The following is a 16,737-nucleotide window of genomic DNA, read 5'->3' as shown; positions in this document are numbered from 1 at the left end:
CTTAGAAGTTTGGGGCTGCGACGCTTATGTTAAAAAGTTTCAGGCTGATAAGCTCGAACCTAAAGCGGATAAATGCATCTTCATAGGACACCCAAACAGTTGGGTATACCTCCTGTCTCAGATTCGAAAGCAATAAGGGATTGTTTCTAGAATCTGGTCCTTTCTCGAGGAAAAGTTTCTCTCGAAAGAATTGAGTGGGAGGGTGGTGGAGACTTGATGAGGTTATTGAACCGTCTCTTCAACTAGTGTGTGGCAGGGCACAGGAAGTTGTTCCTGTGGCACCTACACCAATTGAAGTGGAAGCTTATGATAGTGATCATGAAACTTCAGATCAAGTCACTACCAAACCTCGTGGGATGACAAGGATGCATACTACTTCAGAGTGGTACGTAATCCTGTCTTGGAAGTCATGTTGCTAGACAACAATGAACCTACGAGCTATGGAGAAGCGATGGTGGGCCCGGATTCCGATAAATGGCTCGAGGCCATAAAATCCGAGAAAGGATCCATGTATGGAAACAAAGTGTAGACTTTGGCAGAACAGCTCGATGGTCGTAAGGCTGTTGAGTACATATGGATTTTAAAAGGAAGATGGACAATGATGGTAAATGTCACCATTAAGAAAGCTCGACTTGTCGTTAAGATGTTTTCCGACAAGTTCAAGGAGTTGACTACGATGAGACTTTCTCACTCGTAGCGATGCTAAGAGTCTGTTGGAATTATATTAGCGGTTACTGCATTATTTATGAAATCTTGCAGATAGGATGTCAAAACATTGTTTCCTCGACGATTTTCTTGAGGAAAGATTGTATGTGATACAACCGGAAGGTTTTGTCAATCCTGAAAGATGCTAATAAGTATGCAAAGCTCCAGCAATCCTTCTAAGGACTGGAGTAAGCATCTTGGAGTTGGAATGTATGCTTTGATGATGATCAAAGATTTTGGGTTTATACAAAGTTTATGAGAAACTTGTATTTCCAAAGAAGTGAGTGGGAGCACTATAGAATTTCTGATGAATATATGTTGTTGACATGTTGTTAATCAGAAATGACGTAGAGTTTCTGGAAAGCATATAGGGTTATTTGGAAAGTGTTTTTCAATGGAAAGCCTGGATTAAGCTACTTGAACATTGAGCATCAAGATCTATATGGATAGATCAAAACGCTTAACGGTACTTTCAAATGAGCACATACCTTGACATGATCTTGAAGGTGTTCAAGATGGATCAGTCAAAGAAGGAGTTCTTGCCTGAGTTGTAAGGTATGAAGTAAAGACTTAAAGCTCGACCACAGTAGAATAGAGAGAAAGGACGAAGGTCGTGCCCTATTCTTAAGACGTAGGCTCTACAGTATGCTATGCTGTGTACCGCACCTGAAGTGTGCCTTGCCATGAGTCAGTCAAGGGGTACAAGAGTGATCCAAGAATGAATCACAGGACAGCGGTCAAAGTTATCCTTAGTAACTAGTGGATTAAGGAATTTTCTCGATTATGGAGGTGATAAAGAGTTCGACGTAAAGAGTTACGTCGATGCAAGCTTAACATCTATCCGGATAGCTCTGAGTAGAGATGCCGGATACGTATAATGGAGCAACAATTTAGGATAGCTCCAATTAGAACAGTTATTTGGAATAGCTCCAAATAGAACGTGGTAGCTACATCTAGGAGATGACATAGAGATTTGTAAAGCACACACGGATCTGAAAGGTTCAGACCCGTTGACTAAAACCTCTCTCACAAGCAACATGATCAAACCCAGAACTCATTGAGTGTTAATCACATAGTGATGTGAACTAGATTATTGACTCTAGTAAACTCTTTGGATGTTGGTCACATGGCGATGTGACCTGTGAGTGTTAATCACATGGCGATGTGAACTAGATTATTGACTCTAGTGCAAGTGGGAGACTGTTGGAAATATGCCCTAGAGGCAATAATAAATTGATTGTTATTATATTTCCTTGTTCATGATAATCGTTTATTATCCATGCTAGAATTGTATTGATAGGAAACTCAGATACATGTGTGGATACATAGACAACACCATGTCCCTAGTAAGCCTCTAGTTGACTAGCTCGTTGATCAATAGATGGTTACGGTTTCCTGACCATGGACATTGGATGTCGTTGATAACGGGATCACATCATTAGGAGAATGATGTGATGGACAAGACCCAATCCTAAGCATAGCACTAGATCGTGTAGTTCGTATGCTAAAGCTTTTCTAATGTCAAGTATCATTTCCTTAGACCATGAGATTGTGCAACTCCCGGATACCATAGGAATGCTTTGGGTGTGCCAAACGTCACAACGTAACTGGGTGACTATAAAGGTGCACTACGGGTATCTCCGAAAGTGTCTGTTGGGTTGGCACGAATCGAGAATGGGATTTGTCACTCCGTGTGACGGAGAGGTATCTCTGGGCCCACTCGGTAGGACATCATCATAATGTGCACAATGTGATCAAGGAGTTGCACGGGATGATGTGTTACGGAACGAGTAAAGAGACTTGCCGGTAACGAGATTGAACAAGGTATCGGGATACTGACGATCGAATCTCGGGCAAGTATCATACCGATAGACAAAGGGAATTGTATACGGGATTGATTAAGTCCTTGACATCGTGGTTCATCCGATGAGATCATCGTGGAACATGTGGGAGCCAACATGGGTATCCAGATCCCGCTGTTGGTTATTGACCGGAGAACGTCTCGGTCATGTCTGCATGTCTCCCGAACCCGTAGGGTCTACACACTTAAGGTTCGATGACGCTAGGGTTATAAAGGAAGTTTGTATGTGGTTACCGAATGTTGTTCGGAGTCCCGGATGAGATCCCGGACGTCACGAGGAGTTCCGGAATGGTCTGGAGGTAAAGATTTATATATGGGAAGTCTTGTTTTGGTCACCGGAAAGGTTTCGGGGTTTATCGATAATGTACCGGGACCACCGGAGGGGTCCGGGGGTCCACCGGGGGGGGCATGGGCCCCAGAGGCATACATGGGCCAAGTGTGAGAAGGCACCAGCCCCTAGGTGGGCCGGGGCGCCTCCCACTAAGGCCCATGCGCCTAGAAGGGGAGAGGGGGCAAACCCTAAGGGCAGATGGGCCCTAAGGCCCATACTCCCTGCGCCTCCCTCTCCTCCCCCCTTGTGGCCGCCACCCATAGATGGGTTTGGGGCTGCCGCCCCTCTAGGGGTGGGAACCCTAGAGGGGGTGCACCCTCCTCCCCTTCCCCCCCTATATATATGAGGCCTAGGGGCTGCCCAATACACGCGATCTGATCTCTGCCTGTTGGTGCAGCCCTCCCTCTCTTTCTCCTCATATCTCGTGGTGCTTGGCGAAGCCCTGCAGGATTGCCACGCTCCTCCATCACCACCACGCCGTTGTGCTGCTGCTGGATGGAGTCTTCCTCAACCTCTCCCTCTCTCCTTGCTGGATCAAGGCATGGGAGACGTCACCGGGCTGTACGTGAGTTGAACGCGGAGGTGCCGTCCGTTCGGCACTAGGATCTCCGGTGATTTGGATCACGACGAGTACGACTCAATCAACCCCGTTCTCTTGAACGCTTCCGCTTAGCGATCTACAAGGGTATGTAGATGCACTCTCCTTCCCCTCGTTGCTGGTCTCTCCATAGATAGATCTTGGTGACACGTAAGAAAATTTTGAATTTCTGCTACGTTCCCCAACAGAAGGTATACCCAATAGTTTCTTTAGGGTATCCTATGAAGACGCATTTTTCCGACTTGAGTTCGAGCTTTTCAGGTTGAAGTTTCTTGACATAAGCATCGCATCCCCAAACTTTTAGAAACGACAGCTTAGGTTTCTTCGCAAACCATAATTCAAACGGTGTCGTCTCAACGGATTTCGACGGAGCCCTATTTAAAGTGAATGCGGCAGTCTCTAAAGCATAGCCCCAAAAAGATAGCGGTAAATCAGCAAGAGACATCATAGATCGCACCATATCCAATAGAGTGCGATTACGACGTTCGGACACACCATTACGCTGAGGTGTTCCAGGCGGCGTGAGTTGTGAAACTATTCCACATTTTCTTAAGTGTGTGCCAAACTCGTGACTCAAGTATTCTCCTCCACGATCTGATCGTAGGAACTTGATTTTCCTGTCACGTTGATTCTCAACCTCACTCTGAAATTCTTTGAACTTTTCAAAGGTCTCAGACTTGTGTTTCATTAAGTAGACATACCCATATCTACTCAAGTCATCAGTGAGGGTGAGAACATAACGATAGCCACCGCGAGCCTCAACGCTCATTGGACCGCACACATCAGTATGTATGATTTCCAATAAGTTGGTTGCTCGCTCCATTGTTCCTGAGAACGGAGTCTTGGTCATTTTACCCATGAGGCATGGTTCGCACGTGTCAAATGATTCGTAATCAAGAGACTCTAAAAGTCCATCTGCATGGAGCTTCTTCATGCGTTTGACACCTATGTGACCAAGGCGGCAGTGCCACAAGTATGTGGGACTATCATTATCAATCTTACATCTTTTGGTACTCACACTATGAACATGTGTAGCATTACGCTCGAGATTCATTAAGAATAAACCATTCACCATCGGAGCATGACCATAAAACATATCTCTCATATAAATAGAACAACCATTATTCTCGGATTTAAATGAGTAGCCATCTCGTATTAAACGAGATCCTGATACAATGTTCATGCTCAAACTTGGCACTAAATAACAATTATTGAGGTTCAAAACTAATCCCGTAGGTAAATGTAGAGGTAGCGTGCCGACGGCGATCACATCGACCTTGGAACCATTCCCGACGCGCATCGTCACCTCGTCCTTCGCCAGTCTCCGCTTATTCCGCAGCTCCTGCTTTGAGTTACAAATGTGAGCAACTGCACCGGTATCAAATACCCAGGAGCTACTACGAGTACTGGTAAGGTACACATCAATTACATGTATATCACATATACCTTTCGTTTTGCCGGCCTTCTTGTCCGCTAAGTATTTGGGGCAGTTCCGCTTCCAGTGACCATTCTCCTTGCAATAAAAGCACTCAGTCTCGGGCTTGGGTCCATTCTTTGGCTTCTTCCCGGCAGCTTGCTTGCCGGGCGCGGCAACTCCCTTGCCGTCCTTCTTGAAGGTTTTCTTACCCTTGCCTTTCTTGAACTTAGTGGTTTTATTCACCATCAACACTTGATGTTCCTTTTTGACTTCTACCTCTGCTGATTTCAGCATTGCAAATACTTCAGGAATGGTCTTTTCCATCCCCTGCATATTGAAGTTCATCACAAAGCTCTTGTAGCTCGGTGGAAGCGACTGAAGGATTCTGTCAATGACCGCGTCATCCGGGAGATTAACTCCCAGCTGAGTCAAGCGGTTATGCAACCCAGACATAGTGAGTATGTGCTCACTGACAGAACTGTTTTCCTCCATCTTACAGCTGAAGAACTTGTCGGAGACTTCATATCTCTCGACCCGGGCATGAGCTTGGAAAACCATTTTCAGCTCTTCGAACATTTCATATGCTCCGTGTCTCTCAAAACGCTTTTGGAGCCCCGGCTCTAAGCTGTAAAGCATGCCGCACTGAACAAGGGAGTAGTCATCGGTACGTGCCTGCCAAGCGTTCATAACGTCTTGTTCTGCAGGGAGAACAGGTGCGTCACCCAGTGGTGCTTTTAGGACATAATCTTTCTTGGCAGCTATGAGGATGATCCTCAGGTTCCGGACCCAGTCCGTGTAGTTGCTGCCATCGTCTTTCAGCTTGCTTTCTTTAGGAACGCGTTGAAGTTGAGGACTACGTTGGCCATTTGATCTACAAGACATATTGTAAATATTTTAGACTAAGTTCATGATAATTAAGTTCATCTAATCAAATTATTCAATGAACTCCCACTTAGATAGACATCTCTCCAGTCATCTAAGTATAACATGATCCGAGTTAACTAGGCCGTGTCCGATCATCACGTGAGACGGACTAGTCAACGTCGGTGAACATCTTCATGTTGATCGTATCTTCTATACGACTCATGCTCGACCTTTCGGTCTTCTGTGTTCTGAGGCCATGTCTGTACATGCTAGGCTCGTCAAGTCAACCTAGGTGTTTTGCATGTGTAAATCTGTCTTACACCCGCTGTATGTGAACGTTAGAATCTATCACACCCGATCATCACGTGGTGCTTCGAAACAACGAACTGTCGCAACGGTGCACAGTTAGGGGGAACACTTTCTTGAAATTATTATGAGGGATCATCTTATTTACTACCGTCGTTCTAAGTAAACAAGATGCAAAAACATGATAAACATCACATGCAATCAAATAATAAAAGTGACATGATATGGCCAATATCACATAGCTCCTTTGATCTCCATCTTGGGGCTCCATGATCATCTTGTCACCGGCATGACACCATGATCTCCATCATCATGATCTCCATCATCGTGTCTCCATGAAGTTGCTCGCCAACTATTACTTCTACTTCTATGGCTAACGCGTTTAGCAATAAAGTAAAGTAATTTACATGGCGTTTCTCAATGACACGTAGGTCATACAAAAAATATAGACAACTCCTATGGCTCCTGCCGGTTGTCATACTCATCGACATGCAAGTCGTGATTCCTATTACAATAGCATGAACATCTCATACATCACATATAGATCATTCATCATTCATCACAACTTTGGCCATATCATATCACAAAGCACTTGCTGCAAAAACAAGTTAGACGTCCTCTAATTGTTGTTGCAAGTTTTACGTGGCTGAAGTAGGGTTCTAGCAAGAACGTTTTCTTACCTACGTGAAAGCCACAACGTGATTTGTCAACTTCTATTTACCCTTCATAAGGACCCTTTTCATCGAATCCGCTCCAACTAAAGTAGGAGAGACAGACACCCGCCAGCCACCTTATGCAACTTGTGCATGTTAGTCGGTGGAACCGGTCTCACGTAAGCGTACGTGTAAGGTTGGTCCGGGCCGCTTCATCCCACAATACCGTTGAAGCAAGATAAGACTAGTAGCGGCAAGAAAGTTGACAACATCTACGCCCACAACAAATTGTGTTCTACTCGTGCAAGAGAACTACGCATAGACCTAGCTCATGATGCCACTGTTGGGGAACGTTGTAGAAAACAAAAATTTTCCTACGGTTTCACCAAGATCCATCTAGGAGTTCATCTAGCAACGAGTGATCGGATTGCATCTACATACCTTTGTAGATCACGCGCGGAAGCGTTCAAAGAACGGGGATGAGGAAGGCGTACTCGACGTGATCCAAATCACCGGAGATCCTAGCGCCGAACGGATGGCACCTCCGCGTTCAACACACGTACGGTCAGCGTAACGTCTCCTTCTTCTTGATCCAGCAAGGGGGAAGGAGAGGTTGAGGGAGATGGCTCCAGCAGCAGCACGGCAGCGTGGTGTTGATGGAGCTGCAGTACTCCGGCAGGGCTTCGCCAAGCACTATGGAGGAGGAGGATGTGTTGGAGAGGGAGAGGGAGGCACCAAAGATCAAGGTAAGAAGTCCTCCATCTCCCCACTATATATAGGAGGGCCAAGGGGGGGCGCCGGCCCTAGGAGATCTAATCTCCTAGGGGGTGCGGCCAAGGGGAGGAATCCCTCCTCCCCAAGGCACCTAGGGGTGCCTTCCCCCTTTGGGACTCTTCCCTCCTTGAAACCCTAGGCGCATGGGCCTCTTGGGGCTGGTGCCCTTGGCCCATGTAGGCCAAGGTGCACCCCCTACAGCCCATGTGGCCCCCCGGGACAGGTGGCCCCACCCGGTGGACCCCCGGGACCCTTCCGGTGGTCCCGGTACAATACCGGTGACCCCGAAACTTGTCCCGATGCCCGAAATAGCACTTCCTATATATAATTCTTTACCTCCGGACCATTCCGAAACTCCTCGTGACATCCGGGATCTCATCCGGGACTCCAAACAACATTCGGGTTACTGCATATACATATACCTACAACCCTAGCGTCACCGAACCTTAAGTGTGTAGACCCTACGGGTTCGGGAGACATGTAGACATGACCGAGACGACTCTCCGGTCAATAACCAACAGCGGGATCTGGATACCCATGTTGGCTCCCACATGCTCCTCGATGATCTCATCGGATAAACCACGATGTCGAGGATTCAAGCAACCCCGTATACAATTCCCTTTGTCAATTGGTATGCTACTTGCCCGAGATTCGATCGTCGGTATCCCAATACCTCGTTCAATATCGTCACCGGCAAGTCACTTTACTCGTACCGTAATGCATGATCCCGTGACCAGACACTTGGTCACTTTGAGCTCATTATGATGATGCATTACCGAGTGGGCCCAGTGATACCTCTCCGTCATACGGAGTGACAAATCCCAGTCTTGATCCGTGTCAACCCAACAGACACTTTCGGAGATACCCGTAGTATACCTTTATAGTCACCCAGTTACGTTGTGACGTTTGGTACACCCAAAGCACTCCTACGGTATCTGGGAGTTACACGATCTCATGGTCTAAGGAAAAGATACTTGACATTGGAAAACTCTAGCAAACGAACTATACGATCTTGTGCTATGTTTAGGATTGGGTCTTGTCCATCACATCATTCTCCTAATGATGTGATCTCGTCATCAATGACATCCAATGTCCATAGTCAGGAAACCATGACTATCTGTTGATCAACGAGCTAGTCAACTAGAGGCTTACTAGGGACATGTTCGTGTCTATTATTCACACATGTATTACGATTTCCGGATAACACAATTATAGCATGAATAAAGACAATTATCATGAACAAGGAAATATAATAATAATGCTTTTATTATTGCCTCTAGGGCATATTTCCAACAGTATATATATGATTTCATGCCCTCTTTGTGCTCGACCTTTGTGTGCTCGTTCATGCAATCTTAGTTGACTCACGCGATAGATCATTTATGTTGTGTGTTTAGGTAGAAGTTTCTTGCTCGGTTCCTTTTGTTTGGGATGATCCAGATGAGATAGTGCATCAGTTGCTCACAGGAAGAAACCACCACAATGAGAATCCTCTTCTAATCTGGCAAGTACTATTCCTACTTGACTGACGAACATCGTGTCTGTAGTATCTCTCATTGTGCACTGTTGGTTATGTTGTATTACTTCTGCGGCTTTTTTTTCATATTTTAACAATGGATTTTTGTGTTAGGAGCTGAGATTCACTAGCTTTCATATTCTGCTTTAGTTTTTGAATACTGAAAGTGCATACCCAATCTTAATAAAGACTGGAATCGAATTGTCTCACGAATGACTGATATTGATTTTTTTAACACAACATTTTCTTGTGATGACACAACTTTAGTTAGTAGGTTTCGCAAAGGTCACCAAGTATCAGTTATCTACCATTTAAATCTCGAGTAGTGCCGGCACGAGGCACGAGCTGTGGGCGTGGGCAGCAGGTAGACTGCCCCTTATGCTGAATTTAATTACAGTTGAAAATTATGCAATCATGAATGCCATTATGATTTGATGAATTTAACTACAGTTGCAGCTCTTCAAATTACTGTAGCTGAAACTTTAAAGATTAACCAACTATGTTCTCCTTGATCCTGTAAAAAATATTTTATTCATTTGAAATTATATGCAGTGTTTATGCAAGCCAATACTATGAGATACTAGGAAGCAAACGAAGAAACTGATTACTTCCATTGTGTAAATCATATTTCTGAATGTAACCTACTTATTTCACCATCCTCTTTATTTGGATACACATGGCTCTGTTTTAATAAATCCCCAGTTTATCCTATACGATATGCAGGCCCTCGTTTCTTTTATCGGTAATATTTGTTTGTATGAAATTTTCAGTGTACAACATAGTTTCTTTTAAATGCTATAGGTGTCTTTCCTGTGTCTTGATTGGTGGTCCGCCTTGTTTTGGTTAGGAAAGATTGTAGGTACAGAGTAGCTTCGGAGATATATGTTCTTTTCTTACAGGTTAGTGCAAAGTAGGGAATTCACATTACTCATATATACGAGTAGGTGACAGTAATATCCTGAAGTGCAGAGTTGTTGGGCTAATTTACTAATGAAACTCACTACCATATCCTTGGATGTCTTGATCACCTCAAGGGACATTAGGGAGCTGAACTCAGGAATGTTTATACTAAAGGTGTAGCTAAAGCAACTTCATGTCTAAAAACTTGAAAGTTTGGCTTCCTTCCTGTGGTCGTATGTATTTCGTTCTTACAGCTTATTTCTTTTTCAGTTTAGCAACAAAGGTTAGATAAAGGCACCCATAGGTAAAGCGAAACCTGAAAGTTTCTTTCGCTCTCCTCCCTACAGATCTATGCTTATTTCCCAATAGATGTAGCTTCTTATATAATTAAAATATTGTATTTTGAGTGTGTTCGTGTTCTAAAATCAATAATGGTGGTATTCTTGGTAGAACTAATGCATTTCATTATGATTTACTATCTCGACTTAAAAAACATTGACTTATTTTACAGTCGCTGTGCACATATTACGCTGCTATACGTTTTGTAGTATTATCCTTTTAAGAACAAGTGCCGGTGCTATATTTTGCTAATCTAAAAGGTGCAGTTTATCATTGCCCTTCAAGTATGGTGCCAGCATATATGTGTTTTAACTTTTTGTCCCTTGTTTTGCTATGTTTAACCTTTCATGCCCAGCTTCTTTGATAAACTAATTGTCCTCTTCAAGGCCACTGACTGCATGACGGAGAGGTTATCAATTGGACAGATTTGTCCTTCATTTCATTACTCGGTGCTGACCTCTTTCTCTATTTTTATCTCATTTGTCCATTACACTTTTTGAAGGATGATAATAATCTGTCAACATTGCAGAATGGCCATGCTTCTCTTTGTATTCATACACAAATTTGAAGCTTATAGCTTGATTTACATCTGAATGACTTCGGCTTTAGTGTTTACTAGAAGAGTTGGGCGCACTTTGCTGCCTCGTTGATGTAATTGGGTTTTCATACTTTTTTACTCCATCTATTTCAAAATATAAGGTGTATTACTTTTTTTAACTGTCAAACCTATTTAAGTTTGACCGAATTTGCGTGGAAATATATCAATATCTATAATATCAAGTCTGATTTTTAGATTCGTCATGAAATGAATTTACATATTTCATTTATTTAGTACTCCCTTCGTCTCAAAATTCTTGTCTTAAATTTGTCTAGATACAGATGTATCTAATACTAAAATGTGACTTGATACATCCATATTTAGACAAATCTAAGACAAGAATTTTGGGATGGAGGAAGTATTATGGATGTCGACATTTTTGGCTCTGAACTTGGTCAAAGTTAAAAGAATTTGACTTTTCAATAAACTAATACACCTTATATTTTGAAACAGAGTGATTATTTGATTTGGTTAGTGGTGAAGATGATGGAGTATGTTTTTTCATTCATATAGTGGTGTTTTGATGGGCCTTTGGTGGTGTGATTTTGTGAGAAATTTTCTGCGTCGACGGTTGCATGTATTATATTGGTCCTACAGTATCACATGTTGTTGCTTCTTTTTTCTAAGTGATGAGGGTGTGCAGGATTGGTATGGTTTTTTAAGGCGGGTTGCTTTCGATTGATTTGAAAAATTGTTGACCAGTCAAAATCATGAACGAAATTCAATATTGAATTTCTCATTTGAATGAGAGAGCTCCAGAATTAGAGAGCATTTTCAATTAGAAGAATTGAGTGAGAGATTGTTGACTCGGTCAAAATCGATGACCTAATTCTAGATTGATGACCTCAATTGAATGAGAGCCCTCCAATCCTAGGGAACTTTGTGATATAGTAGACAGAGTGGTTTCATGAATTGATCAATATCGTCGTTCCAAAATGTTACCCATAGAATTTTAAAGCATAACCACATACTGTTTTACCAGAATTTAGTGTAATGTTATTTTTCTAAAAATCTAACCAATGGAATAATTGTAATATTTTATGTGTGTGTTAAAACACAATCTGTGGACTATAACTACATAGATGGGCAAGTATACATGGTAGAAATAAATAAAAGTAAATTGCTAAGAATACATCATGGAAAACAATTTTAGGCCCACTCTGCTTATGACTGGTAACCACAATTATTTTTAAAGGCATGGACAATTCAAAATTTCACACTATTTTCTGATTTGAAAATGCTTATAAGGTGCTCGAAGAAACAACCACACTATCATATACCATATTGCATAAAGGTGTGGCGCCGTGTTAAATAGAAGACATGAACCTATGAAAGTCTTGAACTAAGCTTATTGGGTCCGCAACGCACGGGCATTTTATTAGTTGTCTCAAAAAAAAATCTCTTCAAGTCTGCAAGGTAAACCTTCCCAACCCCAGATCCGAATTAGCCTCCACTTCTCATCTTGCGCCGTGCGACATGGGAAAGAAATCCCGTCGACGTCGTGGTCCATCGCCCGCCGAGGCGTCCTCCTGCCACCACCAGCCGTCCGCCGGCTCTCGCATTCCCTGGGCGATGGTGGACCGAATCGTCCACCGCACCAAAGGGGACGGGGATCGGGTTGTTCGAGACGAGGTTGCCGACGGCACGCTGTCGGAGATCTCACCCACCTGCACCGGCAAGCCCATCGCCGTCTCCCTCCGGGTAGCCGAGCCCCCGGAGGTGTCCCGCCTCTACCTCCACTGGCCGGGCGGACTCAGGCCGGAGATGAGCGACATGAACAGGCCAACCGTCATCCTGGCACACGTACGTCCCCATCCACGCCTGCGGCCTTAGAGCATCTCCAACAGCCGCGCTAAACTAGCGCCGCGCCGCAAATTAGGCCGTTTTAGCGCGCGCAACACGCGGCGGGTCGCTCCAGCGGACGCGCAACAACGGCGCGCGCGCTATAACGGGTTGGGGGCGCGGTTGAAAACACTTACCCGCGCGGCGTATTTTGGGCGCCAGCTACAGCGCGCGGCACACTCGAGCGCTCGCGCCGCACTCTCTCCTCTCCTCGTCCTACGCCCCGCGCGCGCCGGCGCCGGCGCCCTGCCACCCACCCATGGACGCGCACACCGCCCCGCTCACCCCGCTGTACAGCCGCGACCCCCCCGTCGCCGCCGCCGGAAACCCTAGCGCGGGAAGCGCTGGCGTCGCCACCGCCGGAGCTCCGCCGAGCGTCGGCCTCGCGCGCAGCCTCTTCTTGCCGCCGCGGATGACCACGGCGCCGTCCCGTGCCACCGCCGCACCGTCGAAGAAGGTCCCCAATGCGGCGCGGACGAAGAAGGGCAAAACATCCGCGAAGAAAAACAAGGCGGCGGACGGCTCCGGCACCACGAAGGTGAGGGGAAAGAAGCTTGCAGGGCGTTCGACGGCCGCGGCGGCTACCGAAGCGCCGGCGAGCTGACTCGTTGAGCCGGCCGCCGACGCGCACCACGTGTTCGACGAAATGCCCCCAAGGTGAAAAAATTTCCAACTTTTCTTTTCTTCTTATTTTTTCAATGCATCATCATCACATATAGATAGCTTATTTGCATTGTTCAAAAAACTTTGTAGTCTCAACGATGATGCATACATGTCCACTATGGGTGTTGGGTCCAACAATTCGCATTGGTCTCAAACCAATGACATCCATTTCGAAGACCATGAGTTTGAGGTGGACGAGGAGGGTGAGGGAATTGTCGAGGCGCCGAAAGGAAGAGCGGACAATTATTCAACCAACGATGACAAGTTACTATGTCATACTTATTTGCAAGTGTCGAGGGATCCATCCATTGGAGGTGATCAAAGTAGAGACGCGTATTGGGGGCGAATGAAAGAACACTTTGATGCTCACAACTTGAGTGGAATTGACCGCTCCGAGAGATCACTTCGGTCCCGATGGTCGACAATCAACTCGGATTGTCAAAAGTGGGCGGCCGTACAAAAGGCAGTTGACAAGATTAACCCAAGTGGCACAAATGAGGATGATCGAGTAAGTGGCATCTCATATATATTCATCATACTTGTTTTTGGTGACCGAAGTGCTAACTTGTTTTGTTTTTCTTGTAGAACAACATTGCACAAAACTTGTTCAAAGAAGAGACAAGGACAACCAAGAAGGGGAAGATCAAGAAAGGCAGGGTCTTTACCTTGCCTCATTGCTATGAAGTGTTAAAGGATGATGAGAAATGAAAGAAGCGTGATGGTTTGGAGGATTTGCATTTGAGCAACAAACGGAAGCGAGCAATTGAGATGAATGATGATGAGGAGGAGGATGATGCATCAAGTGATGACGGCAAGAGAAGCCCCACACCCAACTCGGTTTCATACTCGAAGCCAAAACGACCGGATGGGTGCAAGAAAGACAAAACCGAAAAGAAGAAGAGGAAAGGAGATGATGAGCTCAAAAATGCTATGGAAGCTATTATGAAGGCAAGGGTCGAAGCCAATGAGGTGAGGAAAATGGCAAGGAACCAAGATACCGTGGCCGAGGAGAGGAGGTTGGCGGCCGAGGAGAGAAGGGTGGCGGCCGAGGAGAGAAAGGTGGCTTTGGAGGAGAGGAAAGTGAGCAACGAGGAGCGAGCTAAGTTGTTGGAATGGGAGAAGCACTTGTTCTTCTTGGACACATCTAACCTCAATGCGGCGTAAAAAGAGTATGTCAATCTTGCCCAACAAGAAGTCTTGATCCAAAAAAGAGCCTTGGTTCGGCGCCATGGGTGGCGGTGGCTTCGGCGCCATGGGAGGCATGGGTGGCTTCGGAGCCATGGGAGGCGGTGGCCTCGGCGCCATGGGTGGCGGTGGCCTCGGCGCCATGGGAGGCATGGGTGGCCTCGGCGCCATGGGAGGCATGGGTGGCTTCGGAGCCATGGGAGGCATGGGCGCTCCTCCGGCCGCCATGGGAGGCATGGGTGCACCTCCGGCCGCCATGGGAGGCATGGGTGGCTTTGGAGCACCCTCCGACGCTATGGCCGCCATGGGAGGCATGAGTTTTGCTTCTCTCATGGGAGGCATGGGTGCACCTCCGGCCGCCATGGGTGCAATGTCTTTCGATGTGCCTTCTCAGACACATTCCCATGAAGATGCCGTTGAAGATCTTGCCAACACCGTCGGAGCTTCACATGATGCGGTGCGTGATGCGGTGCGTGATGAGGAGAGGGAGGAAGATTCATCTTCGGAGGCGGAAGAGTCGTCTTCGGAAGATGAGGACGAAGACGAAGACGAGGAAGATGAAGATTGATGTGTCTTTCATGTCTTGAACTTTAGTTTGCATTTGAACTTGGTTGGATGAACTTATGGGCATGATTTTGAATTTGTGGGCATGAATTTTTATTCATCAACTTGTTTGTGTCAAATTTCACATGTTCATTTTGTCCAAAATATTATATATGCAAAATGCCCGGCGAGTCGCGCGCGCTGTATTTTTGCGCTCTGCTAGAGCGGCGCGCGCGCTGCATTATAGCACGGCTGCTGGAGCCAGCGCAGGCGGGCGCGCAAAACCAGCCGCAGCGCGCGCGGTAAACAGATTTTTGGACGCGACGCTTAGCGCGGTTGTTGGAGATGCTCTTAGCACCATCAGCTACCCCATCGACTATTTCGTCTACACGGCCCCCTCCCGCCCCAACAGGTCCACGTCGCTCCGGCGACTACCGACGCACTTCAAGAGCGGCCGGGTGGACGCTGCTATGATGAATCACTACTGCAAGCCGTACCTGAGTCATCATCAGCGGGCAATGTGGCGTGGAGACATCGGTCTCCTGTGCCGTGGCGACGGTGGGTTCACGGTGGCGAACCTCTCGGTGGGCGTTCAACCGTGGCTCTCTCTCGGTGAGTTCTCAGTGCTGCACCATACCCCTGAGGAGACGGACATGAAATGGGAGGTCAAGCAGCTGCCAACGCCAGTGCCTTGTGACGGTCATGACGGCACCCCGAACCTGGTGATCGGTGGCCGTTCCTGTTCCTGGGAAACTGACATTGTCATCCCCTTTGAATTTGATGGTCGCCATTTGTGCTGGGTCGACCTCTATCTGGGCTTGCTGTTTGTGGACGTCGTCATCAATCATCCACCGCCGCCACGTTATGCCCGGCTACCCGTGGAGCTGGATCAACGTCGTACGTACATTGATTCCGGGGCCCCTGACCCAGCCCGCCGCGTGTGCGTCACCGACGCAGGCATTATGCAGCTCATCAGCATTAGCAACGACGCAGGTCGCAGTGTCCTCGCCCGCTCGTGTTCCGCTTTCAACATCACAACCTGGACCTTCAACTTCGAGCCAGCGCAATGGCACAAGGTTGTCACCATCAGATCCGACGAGTTCTGGGCCGCTATTGACACAGATAAGCGTCTTCCACGTCTCCTTCCAGAGTTTCCGACAATGAGCATGGTTGATCCTGATGATGTTTGCTTCACGTTGGAGGATAGCTACCACAATTTCTGGCTGGTAAGCGTCAACATTAAGAACAAGGTCCTGGGGGCTGTCGCGCTCTACATCAACGAGGAGGAAGAAGAGGAAGGACGCGCTTCTGGTGTGTTCTATGGCAACTCCTTCATCGCCAGCCGGATCACCCGGTACATGGATAAGGATGCTATCAAAAGTCTTGAAATGAGCAAGAAATTGCAGCAAGCAAAACAGGAGCGCACCATGGAAAAGATGAGTTGAAGACCATAACAGGCTATCGATGTCTTTTTCTATATCAGGGAATCCTGATTTCTTATTTCATTCCATGCTTTGCTCTGTTATTTCTATCATGATTGTCATAGGCTGTCAACGTTGTATGCTTGTATGACCTTCATACGCGACAGGTATTCTCAATCAGCCAGAGTCCATGAAGAAACGCTGAATGTCCCATTTCAGTA

This window comes from Triticum urartu, chromosome 6 (genome assembly GCF_003073215.2).
Source record: "Triticum urartu cultivar G1812 chromosome 6, Tu2.1, whole genome shotgun sequence".
NCBI lineage: Eukaryota > Viridiplantae > Streptophyta > Magnoliopsida > Poales > Poaceae > Triticum > Triticum urartu.
The sequence above is the reverse complement of the archived record's forward strand: the minus strand, read 5'-3'. Positions refer to the sequence as shown.